The 22,289-nt window shown below is 40.7% G+C and overlaps 1 protein-coding gene across 1 annotated transcript in view; it reads left to right on the top strand.

Moving 5' to 3' along the window:
- The window catches only part of LOC141806323 (ryanodine receptor 3), a 125,771-nt gene that overhangs the window by 4,259 nt on the left and 99,223 nt on the right, over positions 1-22,289 (top strand). The window lies entirely within an intron of this gene.

The following is a 22,289-nucleotide window of genomic DNA, read 5'->3' as shown; positions in this document are numbered from 1 at the left end:
TGCAGATCTTGGCGGCAGTGATAGTGCTCTATTGTTTTTGCGCATGGCTCACTGACAGCTATTGTCTCTTCTGCAGTCTCTGTCTCTAGAAGTTGACAGCACTATTCCACATGCCATGGAAAACTTACACATGCACTTTGCTGCACCTTTGTGTATCTGCTTGTCTGTAACAATTGGACAGAGTGTGGTAGTTGGCCTCAACGCTGTGATTTGACAACTTGAAAATATCATAGCATTAAAAGTCCAACATTGTAGCAAATCTCTTTGAGAAAAAGGGAGTTGTAAGCCAGCGTGCAGCATGCTGTATAATATATTCAAGCGTGGTAGCCGGGCAGTGTAGGCTGCCAGTCCAGACAGTCACCCCAGGGTTCCTGTGCAGCAGCAAAGGTCTCTGCAAATGGACTGAGAACATTTGTCATAAATACAATATCACTGCATCCAGCTGGAATGCCTCTTACTTGTTGAACAAAAGCTGATATACAACAATAGACTGTAATGTATTAAAGAGACTGTAATTTGGGATTAAACATTATGTACAGTCTTTGCTAGTCTTGGCTACAGTACTGCACTACAGTAGAATATTTATTGACAATGCACTTGTGCTGAAAAGCCGTGTCTACGATCAGAAATGACTCGTCACAGCAGAGAGAGGAAGACTCTTCTCTCTTGACAAAGATGTATGATGACATTATGGGCTCATGTATGGCCAAATGCATTGAGTGACATGTCATATCTGAAAATACTCACGCGTCCAGGATAAATGAAGGGGCAGAGTGCTGGAGCTCTTCCAGACAGACCCCGAGACAGTAGGCGGTGTTGAATTGCACATATCCCTGGCACTGCTGCTTGTGGTTTCCCTATATTAAGCTGCTCACCGATGCACAACATGCCACTTACTTTGAGGGAAAGAGAGCAGGGGTTTTTGTCATGTTTATGTTCACTGCATTTTTTATGTGGCATTTCTTTCTATGTACTTTGTTCAGGCTTGTTTGAAAGAAATTGTGCAGATAATACCTGTGTTTATAAAAAGTCTGACTCTAACTTCGGGTATCAAACGACAAAATTGAGTGATTCTTGACTTAGTGACTGTTTTTGAGCTGAAAGGCTTACCTTTTCTCAGCAAACTTTAACATGTCCCTTCCTTTCACTCAGCAAAAGCTGATTTCTCCTCCCTATTTTTCCTACAGCCCCCCAACCTTTTAACCACAGCACACAGAGGTCACCACATCAGCATGCCTGCCACTCCAGAAAAGAGCTGACATTTCAGCATCGCTTCTCTCTTCTTTTCTGGGCTCCAACTTAAATGCCAGCAATCCACAATCAGGATGTTAAGAGACAAGCTTCACAAGAGTTGTTGATTGAGTCTGTTTTTGCTTGTTTGACTGCTGAAGTCTTTGCTGGTGTCTCTTTTTTTCCCGTAGACGTAACCCTGGGAGTAGAAATGAAATGACGTTGACTGATAGAGAACCGCTGTTGCTTTAAAAAAGGGCTTAGCAGCTTGTTGCATCCCTCCACACAGGGAAGCAGCTGACTGGCTGGGTGGTGTTGGTATGAGGGTGCAGTGAGCACGTTTGGTGTTTATGAGGGTATAAGTGTGTGCGTGTGTGTGTGTGTATATATGTGTGTGTGTGTGCCTGTACTCAAGCATAAGTACGCACGTGTGAATGTGTGTATGTCTGTATGTGTGTGTGTTGAATGCAAATGCGGAGCTGTAGCTGTGTGGTGCAGTCAGGCTGCACCAGACGTGCCACAGCAGAGCACAGTGCAGAAATTATTCATCAGGCCAAGCAAGGCACAGCTGAACCACTCAGTGTAGAGGAGCAGAACAGATACACATGAGTATGAACATGCACACACATACAAGCCCACATTTAGCTTGATGAAAGTCAATCCTGCAGAAACAAAAGCACAGTTGGATACACATATGCTTCCCTAAAACACATTCATGCATATACTCTTGCTCTTAACGAGTGATGTTGTGTTTTTTTCTTCTGTATGCAATTTCTGAGACCTTGACCTTATTGTTTCTTTAAGTAATAGAAAAAGCTGTGGAGCCTGGCTTGGGACAATTTAAAGAGATGAATTAAAAAGCAAGCTTGAAATCTTTAACTGTGTGTAAAGATGGACGACTTGTCCCTACCTCCTTCCTAAAGAGATGCCAAAATACCTCACAAACAGCACTAATGTTTTGTGCATTTGAAGGCAGTGTCTGTGTAGTAGGGATCAGCTGGTGGAGCCTCTGAGCCGATGTACCAGTCCCACCAAAAGACATATTAATCTCACCAATAAAGAGCCACTGATTCATCAGATTGACACAGACTATGACAATTCTTGAGTTTGAAGACGATATAAATGGAGGGTTGAATAACTCTTGAGTTTGATTAGTCTGTTTTCACTCTTTCTCATCTATTTGACAAACCTGATGCACACAGTGCTCATCACTGAATTGCATTTTAATAGCATGGAATAGCTAAATTAAATGCATTTCTAAGAAAAAAAAAACACTCAGACATTTATCTAAAAGGTTGACCAATTTCTTGTTTGCTAACAGGCTAATTGTTTGATCTTTGGGGAATCAAACCCTGTCAACAAGGGGAGTACTCATTTTTTACATTTACTTTTGGGGAGCTATCATGTTGAATATCTTTATGGTTACCATCAAGTCTATGCTAGGTACCAATGAACATGTTAGTGTTAGCAGGAGTTTGACAATCTAGAAAGCTTCTTCATTTTATCATTCGTAACAGGGCTAGCATGCTTAAAGCATCCTAGTTTGAATTTTAAAAACATGAGGCTGAAAAATGTGTTTGCTAGCTCTGACTAGTGTTACACCGTTTTTTGCTGTTTTTGATCATTTAGAGATCATTTCTGACATATTACTGCCGTAAAAGGACAGTTCAGTTTTTTTGAAGTGGGGTTGTATGAGCTCTATGTGACCACTAAGGACATTAGATACAGTAGAAAGTTGTCTCCTCTCCCTCAGTAAGACACAAACTGTAATCGCTGGTGACGAGGAAATAGGTGCTAACAGGGAAATACCGTACCAGATTCAAAGGCTATTTTCTCTGCCTACAAGAACTAAAATCAAAAAAGTAATACCAAAGTTTAACAGTATGCCACATAGAATAATTTTTAAGTGCATTAAGTCTTTATCCGGACCTTACTAACTGGTCATGTATCCTTCCTCACAGCGCTAGTGTGCTCCGCCCCCCCCCTCCTCCTTTCAGCTGTAGGGAATGTAAACAAGCTATGCTTCGTGGGCCAGTTACAGACATAAATGTTTATATTTCCGAAGACTTAATGCAATAATTTATGTAGCGTACTCTTAAACTGTGGTATTACTTTTTGATTTTAGTTCTTGTGGGCAGAGAAAATAGCCTTTGAATTTGGTACGGTATTTCCCTGTTAGCGCCTATTTCCTCATCACCATTGATTACAGTCTGTGTCTTACTGAGGGAGAGGAGACAACTTTCTACTGTATCTAACGTCCTTAGTGGTCACATAGAGCTCATACAACCCCAATTCAAAAAAACTGAACTGTCCCTTTAAACAGAATTGGCTGATTTTTTAGTGGTTACTATAGAGCTTAGTTTTACTGTACAGTCTAGTCAAAGCAGGCTAACAAGTATGGTACAGTAGCACTGGTGTACTCTGAGATAGTACATTGATTTTAGAGGAATTTGGGATGCTGGTGTGATAGTCTGTACAACTCTGCTTTAAACTTGCCTTTTCCAAGAGCAATAGGTGGGAAAAAAGCCTGCTAGGATACATAGAGGCAATATTTCTTGCTGGAGCCCAAATGTAGCTTGTTATTAAAGCCAGAGAGCTTGAAAAAGCAGTCTACAAACTGCCTTTTCTCTAACAACGCAAAGTAATTTCCCTGGAGTGAAAGCAGAAATTACCCCTGCCGGACTGCTGCCTATAAACCTCAACTCAGTGGGAGGAAAGGGAAGGGAGGAGAGCAAGGATACCTCAGCCACAGGTAATTTGATGTTACAGGGAGAGAAACAGTGCTGATGAGGAGCTAGGAGACTCAAAGGAAAGCCTCCCCCCAAACTGCGGATTAATATCGAAGAGGGCAAGGGTCTGCACCGAGAGTTTAATAAGACTGCATACTCTTCTTCATTCAGCGTGTTTGGAAGTCAGATCTGTCCTCAGATGCACCAGCTGAATCTTCACTAGCTTCATTATAAGCAGTATACTGAATAAAATATCAGCTTATGGTAACATAGCTCAAGCTGCTCATTATGTAAGGCTTGTTTTCTAAATGAATTGCTTGCCTACTGCTGCTTTGTGTCATTAGAGCAGGCAGAAAGGAGAGGAGAAAGAGGGACGCATGAAAAACTTTTGTTCTACTCATGCAGATTTTACTCTGAATGAGTTCAACTTATCGGTACAAACCTGGTATAGCATTCAGAGTGAGCCTCCACATGCAGAGTTCCTCTGCTGCCAGGTCCCCTGCCAGGCGTGCATCAAATCCTGATGATCTATTATCAGTTTGAGTGGGTGTAGCCACTTTGAAAAGGCCAGACTGGGTCTTTGACTAATGCTCAGTGGCAGCCGGTGCTTATGATGTTTATGTGAAAGGTGCTGGTTGCACTCTGCATCTGGGTGAGGAGTGTTAATGAGACATCACAGGGGGAACGCATGCAGCCTCACGTGCAGAAGAGGAAAGAAATGCTCAAAAAAGAAGATCAGGAGCATGCAGCAGTGAAGGGTTAATTTTGGCTATGCTATCTGCTGGTGACATCAGTGCCAGAGCTCCTCACCCACTCTTCCTCTTCAAATACCCTGCTGGCTTATTCCTTTGTTGCTCCTTTTCCTTCTGCATCTCTCCTCTCTTCTTCCCTCACACATTCAGTTTCAGCATCTCTCATTTTCCTATGGTTTTGATTTTTAGCTCCCTCTTTTATCTCTATTCCTTTGCATATTATTAGCTTGTGCTTGTCTGTGAATCTATATTTCAGAGCTGTATTTTTCTGGAGGATGCTTCCTCCAGTTAAAGGCTTTATACGATGGTGGGTGGCTGAATCGAACTGCTGCTCCACACTGGCCCAGAGGCAGCCAAAGGTGCCCTTGATGTGCACTGTGCAGTCTGGGATGCAGTCTCCTGACTGTGAAACTGGGAGCATCTTGAAGGAGAATTTTCCAGGTTGTTGCTCACCTATTTTCCAGTTAACGTCCAATATCCAACTTTTTTTTTTGGTGAATTTAGCCCTAGAAGTAAGCCCAAAACACTTCTCTGCTCCTTCTCTTAGTCAGTCACTTGCTCTGTGTATAATTATTAGAGATTACCATGAAATTATTCCCACTGATGGGAGTTCAGTTCAGCACTTCATTGCAATCCTCTTGACACTAAGGAGAGGAGCTTTAATGTTATTATGATGAGGTTCTGCTGTCATTTCATGGTTGGATTCAAAAAGTAATAGCTCAGCTTCATTAGCAACCACAGGCGTTTTGAGAATAATGGTGCAGATTTGAGTGAAAAGATTCTCTCTGATGAAGAAACAATTCATTTCATCAAACCAGGAATCATTCTTCTCCTCATGCATATAACTTTTATTCAGATTTTTTCTTAGTGTGTGTATTTGGCATCTGTTTTTTTACCAGCTGTTGCAAAGATGCGGAAAAATGATAGATTTATATATTCGTAAAATACTTTTTACTTCAGCTGTCTGTGAAATTGTCTTGATCATATGCATGATCTTCTGAATGAGCTGCATTTCAACTGCTCAGAATGCAGAGTTACCGTGCACACTGCACAGTATTGATCCTGGATCTTTCCCTGCACTGCACACTTCATATACTTCCACATACATATAAGCTACCACAGTATTGATTTCCTCATATCTCTTATTAGTCTAACTCACACTCCTCAATATTGCACTTTTAGAAAAGTAAGTTCGTTTTAACTGTAATGTGCTGTGTTGTTCTGCAGGAGCCTGTTTCTCTGTGTGTTGTGATGAAGATGGACAGATGAGATAGGCCAGTGATGTAGAGGGAATTAAGCCAGCCGGCCGGCCCACAGACAACCCGGTGTAAAGCTGCTGTAATGAGCTATTGATCGTGCCACCAAATGAAGAAATTTCCTCAGTAATGTCAGTGGCATGCAGTAAGCAGGCCTGATTGATCTGCTGTTTCAGAGCATGAATATTTAATCAGGTAGGGTAGGATGCTTCCACCTAAAGAAGACACTGTTGTCCTGCTCTATTTGATAGTCAACCTCCAACATCTTTGGTGCTCATGTTTTAAACTTTCAAACCATAGAATAACTCAAATACGACTGACTTTTTCAATTGGGCTGTTACCAACACCCTGAAATGGCCATGGTCTGCAACAAATTATTCCCATTATCGTTTATTTTTTCAGCTGACGGAAAGGAAAAATGTGAAAGCCTTGACAAAAAGAAACTTACTTGACCAAACCAACAACCTGATTAATACTTGTGTGTGTGTGTGTGTGTGTGTGTGTGTGTGTGTGTGTGTGTGTGTGTGTGTGTGTGTGTGTGTGTGTGTGTGTGTGTGTTCTACACAGTTAACTCTTTGATTGAAAACTATTTTTCCGATAATGAAATAATGAAAAATAATGAAAGTCAGACGCAGTTGTTCATACGCTTGACTTGAAAACATAGAGTGTGCCAAAATTGTCACTTAAACTACTTTGAAATTAAACTGATGTTGCAAAAAAAAAATTTGGTGAAAGACGTTGTCAGTTGGTAAAACTAATAAATGCCACTCGGTGTAACCAATGTTACTCATAAAAAATCTTAAATTGTGTTGAATATGACTATGATCATTATTTTATTAGTCTACTACACTGTAAAAACTAAACTTAAAATGATTTTAAAAGAACTGACCCAAGAATAGAGAGAAAACATTTTTTTTTACTATTTCAAAACCCACATCATCAAGTTTAGGAATAAAATTTTAAAAAATGTTTTTGTTTCAACTGTACCAAAATCTGAAGTTTGTTGAGTGTTTCACAGCTGAAAAAAATGTTTATAGCCCAGTACAAAAAAGGACTTCTGTTTAAATAGATAATTTCACTAATGGCACACACTGGGGGGGGGTGTTACCCAATCAGAGGCACTGCTCATCTGATTGACAGGTGGACACCCTATAGCTGTCAGTGAGGAGGCTTCAAGCCCGTCCCATTTTCAATATGGCCGCAGACAACGATTTGCTGCAAAACTCTGTTTAAATTTGTTCTTACAGAGGCTAAATGCTCCCACCTTTAATGAGATTACCAGCAACATACATCTTGTTAACAGTAAAACAGTAAAATATTGTCAGCAGTAAGGGCAGCACTTTTCACTCTCAAGTTTTTGGCCAACTATCTAACTTTCTGGTCTGGAGAAAAAGATTTTTGAAATTACATTTTGATAAATTTAGAGGGATGATTAAGTGTGAAAAACAGATTTTCTTCAACCTGTAGCTATTGAAAAGCCACAGAAAACACAACAAATAAAACCATGAATGTGTGAGTACACACTTACTGCCAAGAGGAGAGAAAAGAGAAGCAGCGATGGTGCTAACAGGGCTAACCGTAGCTGCTGGTGAGTGTTCACTTAGCCTTATGGTGTTAAGTGCTTTGTGGGTAACAGTTACTGAGCTGAGTAAGAAGTGAAAAAAACTAAGGGCACAACAAGAGTTTTGCTAAACATATGTCTGAAGCACTGCTATGGAAAATGTGATGTTTCACAGATCACAGAGAGGCAGGATACAACAACTGATAAGCTAAAATGCTGATAAAAAGTCTGAAAAAAGCAGAAGTGGTGCGTAGGAATCTTTTCATGTTTGCTGTTTACTGTCAGTGGAGCTTGCAGGATTAATTGCACTGCATTGTTGGTGGTCCAAAGCAGCCAGCTGCTGATATCAGGAGTTTGTTGAAGCACAAAAGAAGCTACAGAAAAACCAAAAAGAGTATTTGGGTCATTGAAATAAGCTCTTTTTGGGCAGATAAGAAAAAAATATCATTTTGCCTCCAGAATTCAATTGGTTCCAAAAAAGATTGTTCTTTTATTGTGGTCCCTGCTGCAAAAGTTAATAAATTTCTTAAAGAGGAAGAACAAATAGAGTAGGGGTGTGCAATATGAAAATCTTAGACTAGACTAGAATTATGACAATGTACACATTCTATCCCTTGCAATGCTGTCTGTGCCATATGTCTGCGTGTCCATGCACAGTCCCACCCAAAGTTGTTTTTTTTCTCTGCTGAAATTAATGCAGCCTCTGGCTGAATCACATCATTTGCTAATCTGTTTTGTGCTGGCACTACAGACACACCAATGAACCAATCAGATCGAGCTGTGATCGGTGTCTTGGTTTGTTAATCTCCCTCCCCTTTTGAGCCCCACTTATGTGAGAGAAAACATGGCTGTGAATGAAAGTGAAAGTGATGAGTTGGTCCCTTAAAGAAACAGTGGCTATTTTACAAACTGCCCACTACATACTGCGAGTGAATGTAGTGTGTAGTAGGCACTGCATACTGCCTACTGCTTTTGCATGTAGTATGTAGTATGACTGTTTTGTTTGGTCTGTTTTGTAGTACGATACTCTGGTTTAAAGTTTCAGACAGCGGAGCTACAGCTGCTGATTTTTTTTTTAGCCTTTATTAAAAAGTACAAAACAAACTATAGGTAGAATGTGATATTTTAGTTATTTTTTTAATCATACCACAGCAGAAACATCATATTTGGTTTTAATCTTACACCAATGTTTTATTGCCTATTTAAAAAAAATCTGGAAGGGATTGACTTTTTATTTTTACAGCTAATGGAAAAAACACTTCCAATAATCCACGTATGGTTAAAAAAAGGTAATTGTTGGTTTATATGGGCTTTAATGAATTTTTAGAAGTAATCACCTCTTACTAGAACTCTAACTCACTGTAACTAGAAGTGACAAGATTCAGCAGAGTTTCTTTCTCATCACTTCGCTTCTATCTCATGTATTGTGTAATCTTAGTGTTGTTGTATTGTAGTTATAATGCAAACTCATTCCAGTAGTTGGCAGTAATTCACCGAAACCTGCCATGTGCATTGACCAACAGCGTTAGCGCCATGCATTGTGGGAAACAGTATGTTGGGTTGACTGGTCCATTGCATGTTGCGACACAACACCAGCAACAGACATTTGCAAAGTTTGCATTGAGAACATTTCTACTCCTGACTGAAACACAACGAATCATCCAACCACCTGAAGAGACAGCACCTGAAACAGTATGCCGAAAGTCATAAAGCAAGGAGAACAGCAGCTACACCATTATCCACACAGCAAGATACAAGTATTTGATAAGAGCACTCCATATGACGAAAGAACTGGTCCGGTCAAGTTTTAAGCCAGCCCCTGTGCCATTGTCTATTATTACAATAATAAGCATCTTTAATTGATTTAGTGGGCTTGAGAGTTGTTGGTTGGTTTATTATTTTTTTTTTTTTTACATTTTTTTTCCGGCAGGAGCAAAACTACCCTCTCTTCTGTGCTGTTGCTCGACTCTGCTAACCACCTGCTGTCTGTACAGCTACCTGTCAAAAGGCAGACATGACAGTTCTATGGATTTTCTTATCAAAGTCTTGGCAAGAGAGCAAATAAGAACATTCCCCTAAATGTTTGACAGATGCATCAAGTTTATCTTGATTCGGAGCTGGCAGAGGAACAAAAAGAGAGCACAGATGCTGGAAGACTTAGCTTTCATGGGGTCTGTGTTGATCAGAAAGCAGGCTTGTTTTTGCTAGCAAGGCCATCAGTTTGGTCTGTTTCTGTTTTATCTCTGTTTTTTTCTTTCGTTTGGAAATGACACTGTCAGTTGGGAGGCACTGCATCAATTATATCATCCTCGAAGGTGTCACTGTTATCTGCTGTATTACCCAAAACAAACCAGAGGATCACCTCTTCAATTCTAATCAGCTGCTGGGATGTGATGACACTGGATCCATCTCACATGAAAAAGCTCGGCACATTTCAAACTTTCTGATTCAGATCTGAGTCTGAACCAGCAAGAAGCTTTGAGGCAGTTGTATTCACATTACTCGAGTGGATAGACTCTATCATGGACACATTATGGTATGACATAAGAAACACAGAAAGCAAATACAATTCAAAGCATCTGCCGCTTCACTTCTGAAAGTTTCTAAACCTTTTCTCTACCTGTGCACCTGTTACCACAGAAACCACTGATTCTGACATATTACCATGGATAAAAATCATTAAAACCTTCACTTCTTTACCTCCTGTGAATCACTCTCCTCCTACATGAAGCAGCTCTGGTATCTGCTGTAATTATGTCCAATGTTCTGTCTCTCCACTGTGGCCCTAATAGGCCATTTAGAGGAGTGTTTGCTGCTGCAATCTGCTGCTGTTGTGGCTCACTTTATATGAGAAAGTGAAGCGCCTTTCTCTGAGTTTACGGAGCTTCATAGAAAGATGATCGTTGTACTATGGGTGAGGTGCAACCAGTGCGTGTTCATGAAGAATTCAAGTCAACTAAGGGTGTGTAAAGATGTCATTTACTGGCTCTTAACACACCTGACGTAACAACGATTGCCTTACTGAGAAAATCCACTGATGTTTCTCCCCCAGGGCAGATGCCAAAGTCCCAGCCTTTTCATCTGATATCGACAACAGTGACGTTTCCACCTCATAAAAGATTCATACCTCTTTAACAACCTCTGCATCGCGCTACACCAGCACAGACGAGGCAATATCACCCTCTTATTGGGCTTAGTTGCTGCAGAGTCAATGATGTGTGTAATAAAAAAACACACTATCCTGCCTTGCCAGCATGCAGGGATCAAGATGGAGATTCAGGATGTAGATAATAGCACACGTGTATTCCAACACATACTGTAACCACTTTTGCTTCACGAGTTCATGAGTGAGCTACATATTTGCACTTGTATTTCCTGCAGCTTTTTTGCTGCTACTTTCTTCTGGGACTCTGCAGTGTTGCTGCGAAGGGGAAACTTTTATAGGTAGGTTAGCCCTGCAGGTGAGAGAACACATTGAGACAGTGGAGCGTTTTTTTATACCCGTACTGGGCCGACTACCTCTGCAGCACTGCTGAGATTTTCTCAGCGCACTGCTTCCTCTTTAGGAGAAGTGTTTCTGTGACTGTTTGGCTGACAAGCTGGCACCTTAAAAGCCCCCCACCAAGCTCCTAATGGCCTTCTTACTGAAATATGTGACAAATCAGTTTACTGCAGCTAGATATTTGTGGTGGTAAAAATTGTATGATGAGAGTTTGTCTTCTGACATGTTCCAAGAGGTGAAACAGCAATTTTTTAAGCACACAACAGCTTTGGTTTTTCCACCTGTTTTCATGCCATGTTTCTAGTGTTAATGCATTTCCTCTTGACTTTTATAATTCTTACCAAATCTGTGTTGCAGCATCCTTTTCGCCTCTATCTGTTCTTTATTTTCTCATCTGATCCTTTCCTAAGTCTCAGCTGTGCTTCATCTTTGACACCAGAACCCCTCACCTGGACCATGTCATCAGTCCCTAAACAAACAGTTCGACATGGAGGCGTCATGGCTACAGCTCAATCTCTACTCTCTCCTATATCAGAGGAGCCCACTGAAACTATACAAACAAATGTGTGATCCACACATTTTTTTAAACTCAGAGGAGCCAAGACTGTTAATTCATATGGTACATTTATGAAATTCATGTAACTAGTTCTGCTGTCTGGGTCTGGGTTCTTAAATATTTAATCTTGCAATTAATGGACAATATGCCTATGGAATTGTGGGGCATGTAGTGATTGGATCACACCCACATTACCCAACATGCCTTAGGAATGAGTATGATAACTCTCAAAAAATACAGGAAAGGAAACTGTTGACATTTAATGAGAAATGTCCTTGCTTTTGCTTTCTTGCGTTAGATGGAATAATTGTTACTTCTCTCATGTCAGTGTGTTAAAAATGAATCTGGAACCAGCAGATGGTGAATTTACATTTAGTTTAGCATCATTAGGGAGACACAGCTCGCCTGAACAAAAGTAAAGTGGACTTCTACCAACATATCTAAGCTTACTTATGAAAATGTATGATCCTGCTTTTCTGAGATTTCTGGAAAGACTAATGATATGATTATTTAATTTCCTTCCCACTTGAGCTTTGGGAAACAAAACCGAAAGACGAAAACCGAAAACAAACATTACCTCTTAATCAATCAATCAATCAATCAATCAATCAAAATCAATCAAAATTTATTTATAGAGCACTTTACAACACTCGAGGTGACCAAAGTGCTTTCCAGATAAAATAAATAGTAAAATAAGAAATAAAAGCAGATTAAAAGAAAGCAACAATGGAAAACGTCAGGAAAATAGAACCAGATAAAAACTGATAAAACAAGACAAAATAAAATAACATGTCACCACATTATTGTGTATTAAAAGCCAGTCTAAACAAATATGTTTTAAGCCGGGCTTTAAAAAGACCAAAGTTGGTAATGGTGCGTTTGTCCGGGGGGAGTTTGTTCCAGAGTCTGGGTCCAGCGACTGAAAAAGCTCGATGACCCCACTGCCTATACCTGGTTCTAGGAACTTCTAGGAGCAGCTGATGAGAAGACCGTAACTCCCTGTTGGGGTTTCAAACAGAGAGGAGCTCAACCAAATAAATAGGTGCAAGGCGGGTGATGTGATGGCACCTCAAGGGGGTTTGTGAGGAAACGGGCTGTCGCATTTTGCACCAACTGAAGGCGGCTAAGGGCAGACTGGGAAACAGCGACATAAAGAGCTTTACAATAATCTATGCGTGAGCTATAAAAGCATGAATGGTCCTCTCAAGGTCAGCTGGATTTAAAAAAGGCTTTACTTTGGATAAAAGACGTGGTTGATAAAAACATGTTCTGACCACATTGTATATCTGTTTGGTAAAAGTAAAACCGCTGTCAAAAATGACGCCAAGGTTCTTTACAAACGGTTTTTGGTTTAAGAACAAAGGATCTGAGGCCACAAGAGTATTATCACCAAATAAAACATAGTCAGTCTTGTCCTCGTTTAAATGGAGGAAACCAGCCGCGACTTGATGTCACTGGTGCAGTTAGTCAGAGACTGAAGAGCACCACTTTTGTCTGGAAACACAGGTAAATATAACTGGAGATCATCGGCGTAGCAGTGAAATGTTAAATGATGCCTCGCTATAATTGACCCCAGTGGCAACATGTAAAGAGAAAATAACAAAGGGCCCAAAATGGAGCCCTGGGGAACTCCACAAGACAAAGAGGCAACAGAGGAAGACAAGTTGCCGATCATCACAGAGAAAGTCAAGCTAGCTAACATATTGTACTGAGTTTGTTTCATTAACATCATAAACTACGAGAAGCCTTGGGGTTTGGCTTAACTTCATGAAATCTACTAACAGCCAAGACAGCATATAACCCAGACTGTGGGTTGTTGAAACTTAGTTTAAGCTGGGCTTACTTCTCTGCTTCAGCTGCATGTTTAGTGGTCAGACAAAAGACTGTATTAATGGTAGTCCCCTTGATGTCACCTGTCTGTTTCTGAAACAGATTTTTTAAGCAAATCGGCGGTCACGGCCATATTGGAAGTGATGGGGGCTTCGAGTACAGCTATAGGGCACCCGTCAGTCACGTGAGCTGAGCTGTGCCTCTGATTGGCTGAACTTATGATCTTAATATCCTCTAAACTGACAAGTTTAGAGGATTCATACAATGTGTGCTTGTAGTGAAAATAGTGATTCAGACAGGAGACGTTTTTTGTACCAGGCTGTAAATGAGTTTATTTCTGCCGTGAAAACAGTTTTTTTCTGGCTTGGTGTGTAGGTGACTTCCAGTCCTTCCAGAGCCAGCCCCAAGCAGACACTGGAAAAACAGCAGATTTTAGCACTTCAGCATTGTTTAATATGCTTAGACTGGGGGTTGCTGCTTGGGTCAGACACAAGAAAGGTATCGACCTTTATTCAATGAGTCTGAAATAAAATCTATACCTTTTCCCTCATAAAACAAATAATATGAAAGGACAGGCCAACTTTGAACTGGAGGAAATGACACAGTGGCATACTGAATTTGTGTCTTGGGCACAGGCTGTGTCACTTGTACCTGCAATCGCTGCTGCCTTTGGTATACGAGGTCACAAACAGCATTTCCTCTTTCTTGACCTGAAAGTAGAGTGCATTTCCATTTCTGTACCACTCTGCTCTCTCTCAGGCGTCACACAATTGAAATGGTGAGTCAGAATTTACGCCTCACTTCCTGGACCCAGAATGGTTACAAATGCACCTGTTAGCGCTGCACTCCCTTCGGACTTCCAAGAAGGCTCTTCCCCTAAATATATAACACATTGCTTGTCAAAAGTAGAAGTTCAGCCAGCCTATTTCCCCCTCTCAGTGTTCTGCCACAAACAGTCTCAATTCCCTCAGCGGAGAGGGCTACTTTAAGAAAAAGTGGCTGAGGGAGTGAGAGTGTGAAATGTCTTGCTCTGGCTTAAGCACTGTCACATTTTGCCTCTGAGCATCCCCCATGACAACATGGGGTTAGTCAGGCTGTGTATCAGTTAATTATGAGACAGCTAAAAGTCATTATGGATGAGGAAGGATTCACATAAGTGGGATGGAAGACAGAATGTTGTTAAATTCTTTTTTTAATTGCATAAAAACTGCCTTTTTACTTCTCTTGCTCAACAAGGTTGAAAATTTTGCATCCTTGTTGAGCACAGGGCCTGTCACAGTTCCCGTATCAAGAAACAAGGCCGACATCAGCCCAATGCCAACACCTGGTGTCAGTACTTACCCATCCCTACTCAGCAGAAAAGTGAAAGGCAGTCAATAACATACCAGACAATGTTCTATGTGTGTAACAACATAACAGACAATTTAAAGAAAAATGTAACAGACAACATGAGGCGCTGTTAAAGGAAAATTTTTAATACATTATTTATACAATGCCTTTTCAAAGAGTTTAAAAAGACTTTTTGAATGAATCAAAATGAATCAAAAATCACATCAACGACTAACATAGTGGTTAGCATAAAATACAATGCAACTGATAATGTTAAAGTTTATGTAACAAAGTAACTGGTTGTGTAATGGACAAGATTAAAAACAATGTTATTAGGGATGCTCCAATCCAACTTTTTAGGTCCTGGTACCATTACTGGTACCTGGGCTTTGGTATGAATAAATGAATAAATGAATGAATTTATTTTGTTCATGTTGCTGAAAAAAATACAATTAAATGATTATCAGAAAAAAAATGAAAACAAAGCAAGACAATCACTTTCTTAGATTCTCAGTTTACATTAGCGAAAAGGAGTAGGAAAAAGTATTAACTTATCTAGTTCTACCTCTTTGAACTGTGTTCTACTACAATTATAACACTGTTTTTTATTTACTATCAATTTTTGAACATGTCTGGTAAATATACAACATATTATTTATACAGAAAAATAAACTCATACCCATGTCTTCTTCCCAAATGCATTTAAAGTAACCTGTAAAATTTTGACATAAAGACAGGCTGACACCTTGTGATATTTACCCATTAATGCACCTCTAGAGAATCATCTCTTTAAACCTCTTTTTAAACCTCAGTTCTGCACTCTGTCTGGTCTACAGTTTAACTCCCAGAAACTTTTTGATGTTGTATGCACACTTCTAACCTTTAGGTTTGCATTTTCCCCTAAATCATAACCCCCTCTCTATCATGAAACCTTTTCTATATGTTTTTGGCAGCAAAGTATTCCTCACTTTGTATAGTAGTTGAGCTGTTTTGTGATCCACCAAGTCACCAATTTTTAGAGCTTTGGATTTAAAAAAAGAATTTGTTTGTGTGTGCATGAAAATCAGCATTATGAATTAATCTGATTGCTCTGTTTAGCTCTATGAAAAGTGAATTAGCGAATAGAATGTGGAGTAGTTTCTTGTCTAGAACATGCTTTACTTTGACTAGGACTGAAATACTGTAAGACAGTTTGGATTCGATATGTTTAATATGAGTTCCCTAGCAGATTTTTTTCATCTATTACCACTCCTAGAAAATTATTTTTATTCACTCTTTCAATTTCTACACCCTCCATGTATCGGCTGATATTTAACATTCTCTTTTTTTCATATGAGGGTGAATTTGAAAAAAAAAAAAAAAAGCTCAATTAAACTTGCACATATTGCAAGTTACCATCAGAGTTGTTGATGAAACAAGCAGGTTATAGCTGCTGTAGTTATCCATTATCCACTGGTGTTGATGACATGATACACACGTTGTGGTTATCATAGAAGAGCAAACTGCTGAGTTTAGTAGCTCTGCCCTTTGTCACTGGTACAGTTATTATTTTATGAGTCAGTATCAAATATACCCAATACCAGGATCTTAACAGAGCTTAACAGACAATACAACAGATAATAAAACAGACAACATCTCTGGACTTGTGCTTCTTCATGTGTAAGTTCAACAAATTTGAACTAATGATAAATACTCCTACCAGGAACCTTGAAAGCATTTCTCCCAACAGGAAGAACACCGGCACCAAGAAAGCGTCACAGTATATGAAGCAATATCTTCTCTAAAGCTTGATCTGGGTTATCTTCACCCCCAACAATACATACTGTTTTGTGGGCCCAGCATCGTGACCTGTGTAATGTGATTTCAGTGCATTATAACACTCCAATATCCAGGCGCAAATGTAATATTACTCCAGTGTACTAGCCCTGTATTTTGTCATCACATGATACTTAATAACATTACAGGGATGTTTCATTGCCAGGTTTTTCCCCTGTTTTGTTCAGTATCACTGACAATAATTGAGGAAGTGATAAAAATGCTTACTTGGCCTTTCATATTAAACCCACCACCAGGGAGGAGAAACATTGCTGCACTGCAATGAACCACACTTTACAGCCTCCCTCGTCTCCTCCTCCTGCGCCGAAGCACACAGACAGACTTTATACTTTGGACAAGGGAGGGGGTTGAAGAGCTCACAGGGCTCATTTAGTAACACTTGCTTCATGAACTCTCTCCTCACATGACCCGGAGCGGCCCTGGATTTTAATGGGCGGCTGCTTTGACTTTTTTTGTATCTGTGCCCCAGTATACCCTCACATTGAAAAACCTCCAGCAGCAACAAACATCCCGTGTCATTTAAGGTGTAGCCATTTTTCTCCCTGAGCTATTTGCCTCGCATTGATGGCCATACCTGTCCAATCTCTGAGATGGATTGCCTGGGCCCATATGGTAGCTGGCGTTCACAGCTGTATAGTGAGAGTGTATGGTGATTGGGTAATTAGATTGCCTGCAGTGATTAGACAGTCCAGGTCTGAAGTGTAATATGTGCCAGATGATGGTTTCACACACAGACACTGACACACACACAACCGGAGAGGATCAAATATGGATGGGACTATTGAACCAGCACGTTAGATTATCTTTGAGAGCCTTAGTTAAATTTCCCCGTTTATTTATTCTTAGCAAGTTGACTGAGCATCAATGGAGCTTACAGCCAATTTCATAAGACAAAATATTCGCTTTGCTGTTTTCTTTCCCTATTTGTTTTATTTCAGAGTGCATAAACCAGTTGAAAGTAAAACTGCTGTAGCTATTGGTAAATACAGATTGGACTAGCTGATGAACTTCTGCTGATGCTGGCCCCATAAGATGATGCAAAGATCTGTGCAAATAAACATCACAGACTGCAGCTGATAGTGCAAATCCTAAGTTTGAAATAATCTGAATATTTTTAATGATTCCTCCAACATCATACTGTCTTGTACCCAGTGCAGTCCTCACTACAGCTGCTTTTATTTTGAGCCAGGGCTGGCCACTGACACTGTTCAATAACAAGCAGTAAAGCTGTCATCCTCAGCACCCAGGGGAAAGCCTTTAAGGAGGCTGAAATTTAAGCATATGTCGAGATTCATTTATGGTGTCACTCTGACCCAGGGATTTTAATGATGTGTGTGTGTTTTTGAGTGTGTGTGTGTTTGTGTGTGTGAGGTCCTTGTGCGCTCTGTAGCTCAGTTTGCTTTTCTTTCTGCCTTCCTCTTTTTCTGTCTCCATTGCTGTGTGTGTGTGTGTGTGTGTGTGTGTGTGCACGCACTCTGGGGGCAGCATGTTTAGCACTGTGCCTCGAGACGAGCATTAGCGCTCCCATTTACGCAGCAACACTGAGTCATGACAGAAAGCCTCGCTCCTCTAGTTCAACTTTTTTTCCTCTTTCTCTTCAGTGTCCGCTGGTGTCACCGCACAATGTGTGAGAGCACTGAGCTACAAGTCTATGAATCACTGCAACAGGGAGCCAGCAGATAGTATGTGTAATCTCTACCAGAATATTCTGGAACAAATGCTTCAGTATTTCCTTGCATAATGAAGGACAGAAAATGAAGGAGTGAAGGAAATGCATGTTTTTAAATATATGTTTATGAAAAATGTTTTTATGGATTCAGGTCAAAGTGACCTTGATCAAATCTTCTTGAACCAGCTTCCTCTAATCAATAAAATCGAGTCCTTTCTCGGCTTTACCACCTTGTTTTTGCATAAGCAGCCTTAATTTTACCTGGGCATAAAACCAACACAAGTTGTCTCATTGCCTTCTCTCTGTTGTGACTGAGTTCATGTAAAGTACTGTAAAATACTATATGCTTCATATTTAACTTCATGTAATGCCGTTTACATAGAAAATGTAAAAGTAATTGATGGACATTGTGTCATAGCATTAGAAGTGGTACGAAACATGGAAGTTGTACCTTTGAGAAGACTAGTTGGTTTATCCTCTGCTGTTGTCCACGAAGATGATCACAGAAATCCCGCCCTTGTTTGCTTTTGATTGGTTGATAAAGGAGAAGCAACTTTAAGGAGTGTGGCTATGAGCTAATACGAGTATGCTGTGAGTGCAGTGCTAAAAACCAGGTGAAATAGGGGGCATTACCATGGTAAGCTGAGTGCTGAAAACACTGAACTACAATTGTTATAGAAAACAGCAGCTGCAAGTGCTAAATGCAGACAGTCATCATTGAGATTGAGCTAGTCTTGGCTAGTTCGCTTGTTGACTAATATAGAATAGAATAGAATAGAATAGAATAGAATAAAATAGAATAGAATAGAACTTTATTGTCATTGTAACAAGTACAACAAAATTGAAGTCACAGCAGCAATCAAAAAAAAAAACAAAAGCTAGAAAGTGCAAAAAGGTCCATAAGAAAATAGATGATGACAGCTTGTCCATCATTGTCCAGTTCAGCCAGCCTCCACCTCCACAGGGTCCAGGACTGAGCTTCTTCAGCAGTCTGTTCAGTCTCTGTCTCCTGGATCCTGTCTGCTCACAGCAGGTGAAGCTCTTCCAATGTGGTGTTGGTGTCTGATGTTAGCTCCGTTAGCCATGTCTGTGAATAGCATGATACTACTCTGCCTTCTGGTATTCCTTCTGTTGCTGGGTTAGCACGGCTAGCTTGTCCATCTTATTGGAGACAGATCTTATGTTCCCAATAACGATGAATGTAAGGACGGGTCAATGTCGTCACTTCTTAGCTCACACCTGAGAACCAGCACGTCGTCCTCACCTCCTTCTCCTCACCTTGTGGGAAGACATCAGGCCTTACACCAGTTAGCAGTTACATGCTACAGGCAACAAACAGCTAAGTTCACATGTAAACAATGCAGCCATGGTTACATGTTGGATCTCCAGACAAACACAGGAGAAAAAGTAGTTAAAATATCACTGGAGCCACAAAAAGTTTGGTGTCCATGACCAACAAATGAGCCATACAAAGCAATGGTCCACTCCAAATACAAAGATTACACAAAAGAGACGGAAGAATGACAAGAAACGGACAAAGAAGAGAGGGCTGCTGCAAAAGGCAGCCATAGCCAACAGGGCAGCACCTAGCAACCCAAAATACTGATAGAATTAGCGGCTAAACAACTTCTGAATCAAAAGTTATGGATAATGTAAAATAAGATCAGAAAGAATGCTAATGCAGTTAGCTAACTGTTGTTTGTGGTCCGAACTTTACTACAATGATTTGTAAAAGGAAGCTTCCTCTGTTTAATGGTTTTAAAAGTTGTGTGTCCAGCTTGGTTAAAATATTTCATGTTTTTAATGCACTGTAAACCAGTGAAACATATTAGGGAGCTAACCCCTGATTTGTAAGTTGGAGCCATGAAGGGCCACAGTGTAGTAGAAGTATGGTCCTTTTCTGTATGTGTTTTAGGAGATTAATTATTCCCTGGATCTCCTGTGTGAAGGATAAAGTGCTCCATTGAAAATTATATAACTATTAACATGTGTGATGTGCACCTGTCATATCTAGGAAGCCTCATTACATCATATTAGATTGCAGTCCACTGTAGCTAATGCCCGCGGACCACCCAGTCTGTTTCTGCTCCGCTCTGTGTGTGGATATCGGGGGAGAGACAAGGTTGGAAGAGAGCTTGTAGGGGGTACAAACATTGCCCAGATGTATTTTGTTCCTTGTTGCCTGACCAGCTGTATCAATCTGTGCAGAACAAAGTCTCGGTGTGTGATCCAGCCTGTGTGTGGTTGTTGACTGGCAGCAGCAGGCCCCTGGTGATGATGGAGACTCATTATCCGGTACATTGTAAAAACGGTGTCACACAGGGACACAGGCAAGTGGAGGCAAGTGCTGAGGTCTGCTGTGTCTGTTTGTGGTGCATTGGCTTTGTTTGCAGGTCTTTCCATCAGCACTCAACATACTTCTTTCCTTTCCTTTTCCCTCCACCCTAATCCCTTCACCTCTCCTCTTGCTTGTTTTTCTGTACCCTTCAACTTCCTCCCAGAGGGCCTCTCAGTGCCACCCTCGGATCAATTTGCTGTTGATTCACCTGTTTTTTTGGCACACGATCAAGCTGAAAAAGATGGAACAAATCTGACCTCAAAGAGCGATGCAGAGAGCGGAGAGCTGCAGCAGCTGCAAGAGTTGAGTGTGGGTTTTATCGCCACAAGTCTTTACTTTGATGGGGTACACTTAGCAGTGGCAATTTCATCTTAACAGGAGGTGTAATTGCCTTTTCTTTATGGACTCCTTTAGGGTTTCACACTCCTTTTGTATGTAAACAGGCAATTGGTAGTTAGTTTGAGTTAATGATTTTACTGTAGGGAAGTAAGAACTAAACCACAGTTTAAAGTTGTTTCCAAAGATGCATGTTAAGAAATATTAAAGATGATTTGTCCTGTTGTCCCAGGCAGGTGTAACCCCTGTCCCCACTTTGTTTGTTCCCATCTGTGCAGCTTTGATGCCTTTAACTGGAGGTAAAATATCTGGCAAAGGAGATGATGAATGATTACAGCGAAGACTTCTTGGTGCAACATGGTGCAAGCAGTGGTAATACAGGCCTGTTGGGAGGTGTTGGAGCAACACATGAAATACTGAAGCAATTCACTTGCCATCCCACCCAAGCTCACGGCATGCACAGAAACAGGAAACATTATGACTTTCTTACAGAGAGGTACTTTGCTCTTTCCTCTCTTGCTCCAGCCTCTTTTTTTATTGAGACTGTGAGACGTTTGTGACTCCAGCTTCACAGTAGTTATTGTAGCGCCTCCAGGATGTACTTGAGAATACATTGCCAAAGCACTGCAGCTCTGCAAAATGCACGATAAGGTGGCAGGAGTCTCTTTCCATGAGGGAATGGCACCCACTGCACTGCACTGCACTACCTGCTGAAAGCGCTGTAAACATCTGTTCAGACACAGGCTTAGATACTTTGGACTCCTGAAAGCTTTTTGGATCAGGTTCCTTCTGTTTCATTCCAGTAGTTTGGAGAGACCCTGCAGCAGAAAAACACCAAGTTAGACTCAACAAACTTCAGGACTCCTTTTTGTTGTCTCAAAGCCTGGAGTCCAAATGATATATGCAGAGGTGAAGATAAAAAATGCACAGAGGGAGAAAAAAGGGGAGAGAAATAGCTGCTTGTTAACTAAATGCATACCTACAAGAGATAAAATGCCAGGATAATTTGTTTACATGCTTTAACAACCCATTACCTACTTGTGTCTAGACCCTGGAATCTGTTGTTGCTATCATCTGTGATGATGATTTATCACAAGCTGTGTTTTCTGTGATTAAACACAGCCTATGCCAGCATTACTACAAGGTTAAACCTCAAGGGCAGCACTGGCTGGATTCTGGTGTTAAGACATGTCATTCATATGAGCCATATGCAGCTCAGAGCAGCGATTGGCTCTCTGCACCCTTGTTGAGGAGACCTTTGGTACGCCTACCTGTCACTATGCAAAACATTTCCACCAATACCGTTCTTCCCTGGTGCACCAGGGGTCTGCTATTGGCTGAAACCAAGAAAACAAGCTGTGATGT

The sequence above is a fragment of the Halichoeres trimaculatus genome, unplaced genomic scaffold (assembly GCF_033239565.1).
Source record: "Halichoeres trimaculatus isolate MK-OKI-2021-1 unplaced genomic scaffold, fHalTri1.1 fHalTri1_scaffold_17, whole genome shotgun sequence".
In the NCBI taxonomy this organism is placed as follows: domain Eukaryota; kingdom Metazoa; phylum Chordata; class Actinopteri; order Labriformes; family Labridae; genus Halichoeres; species Halichoeres trimaculatus.
Note: the sequence above shows the minus strand (reverse complement) of the source record. Positions and strands in the feature narration are given on the sequence as shown.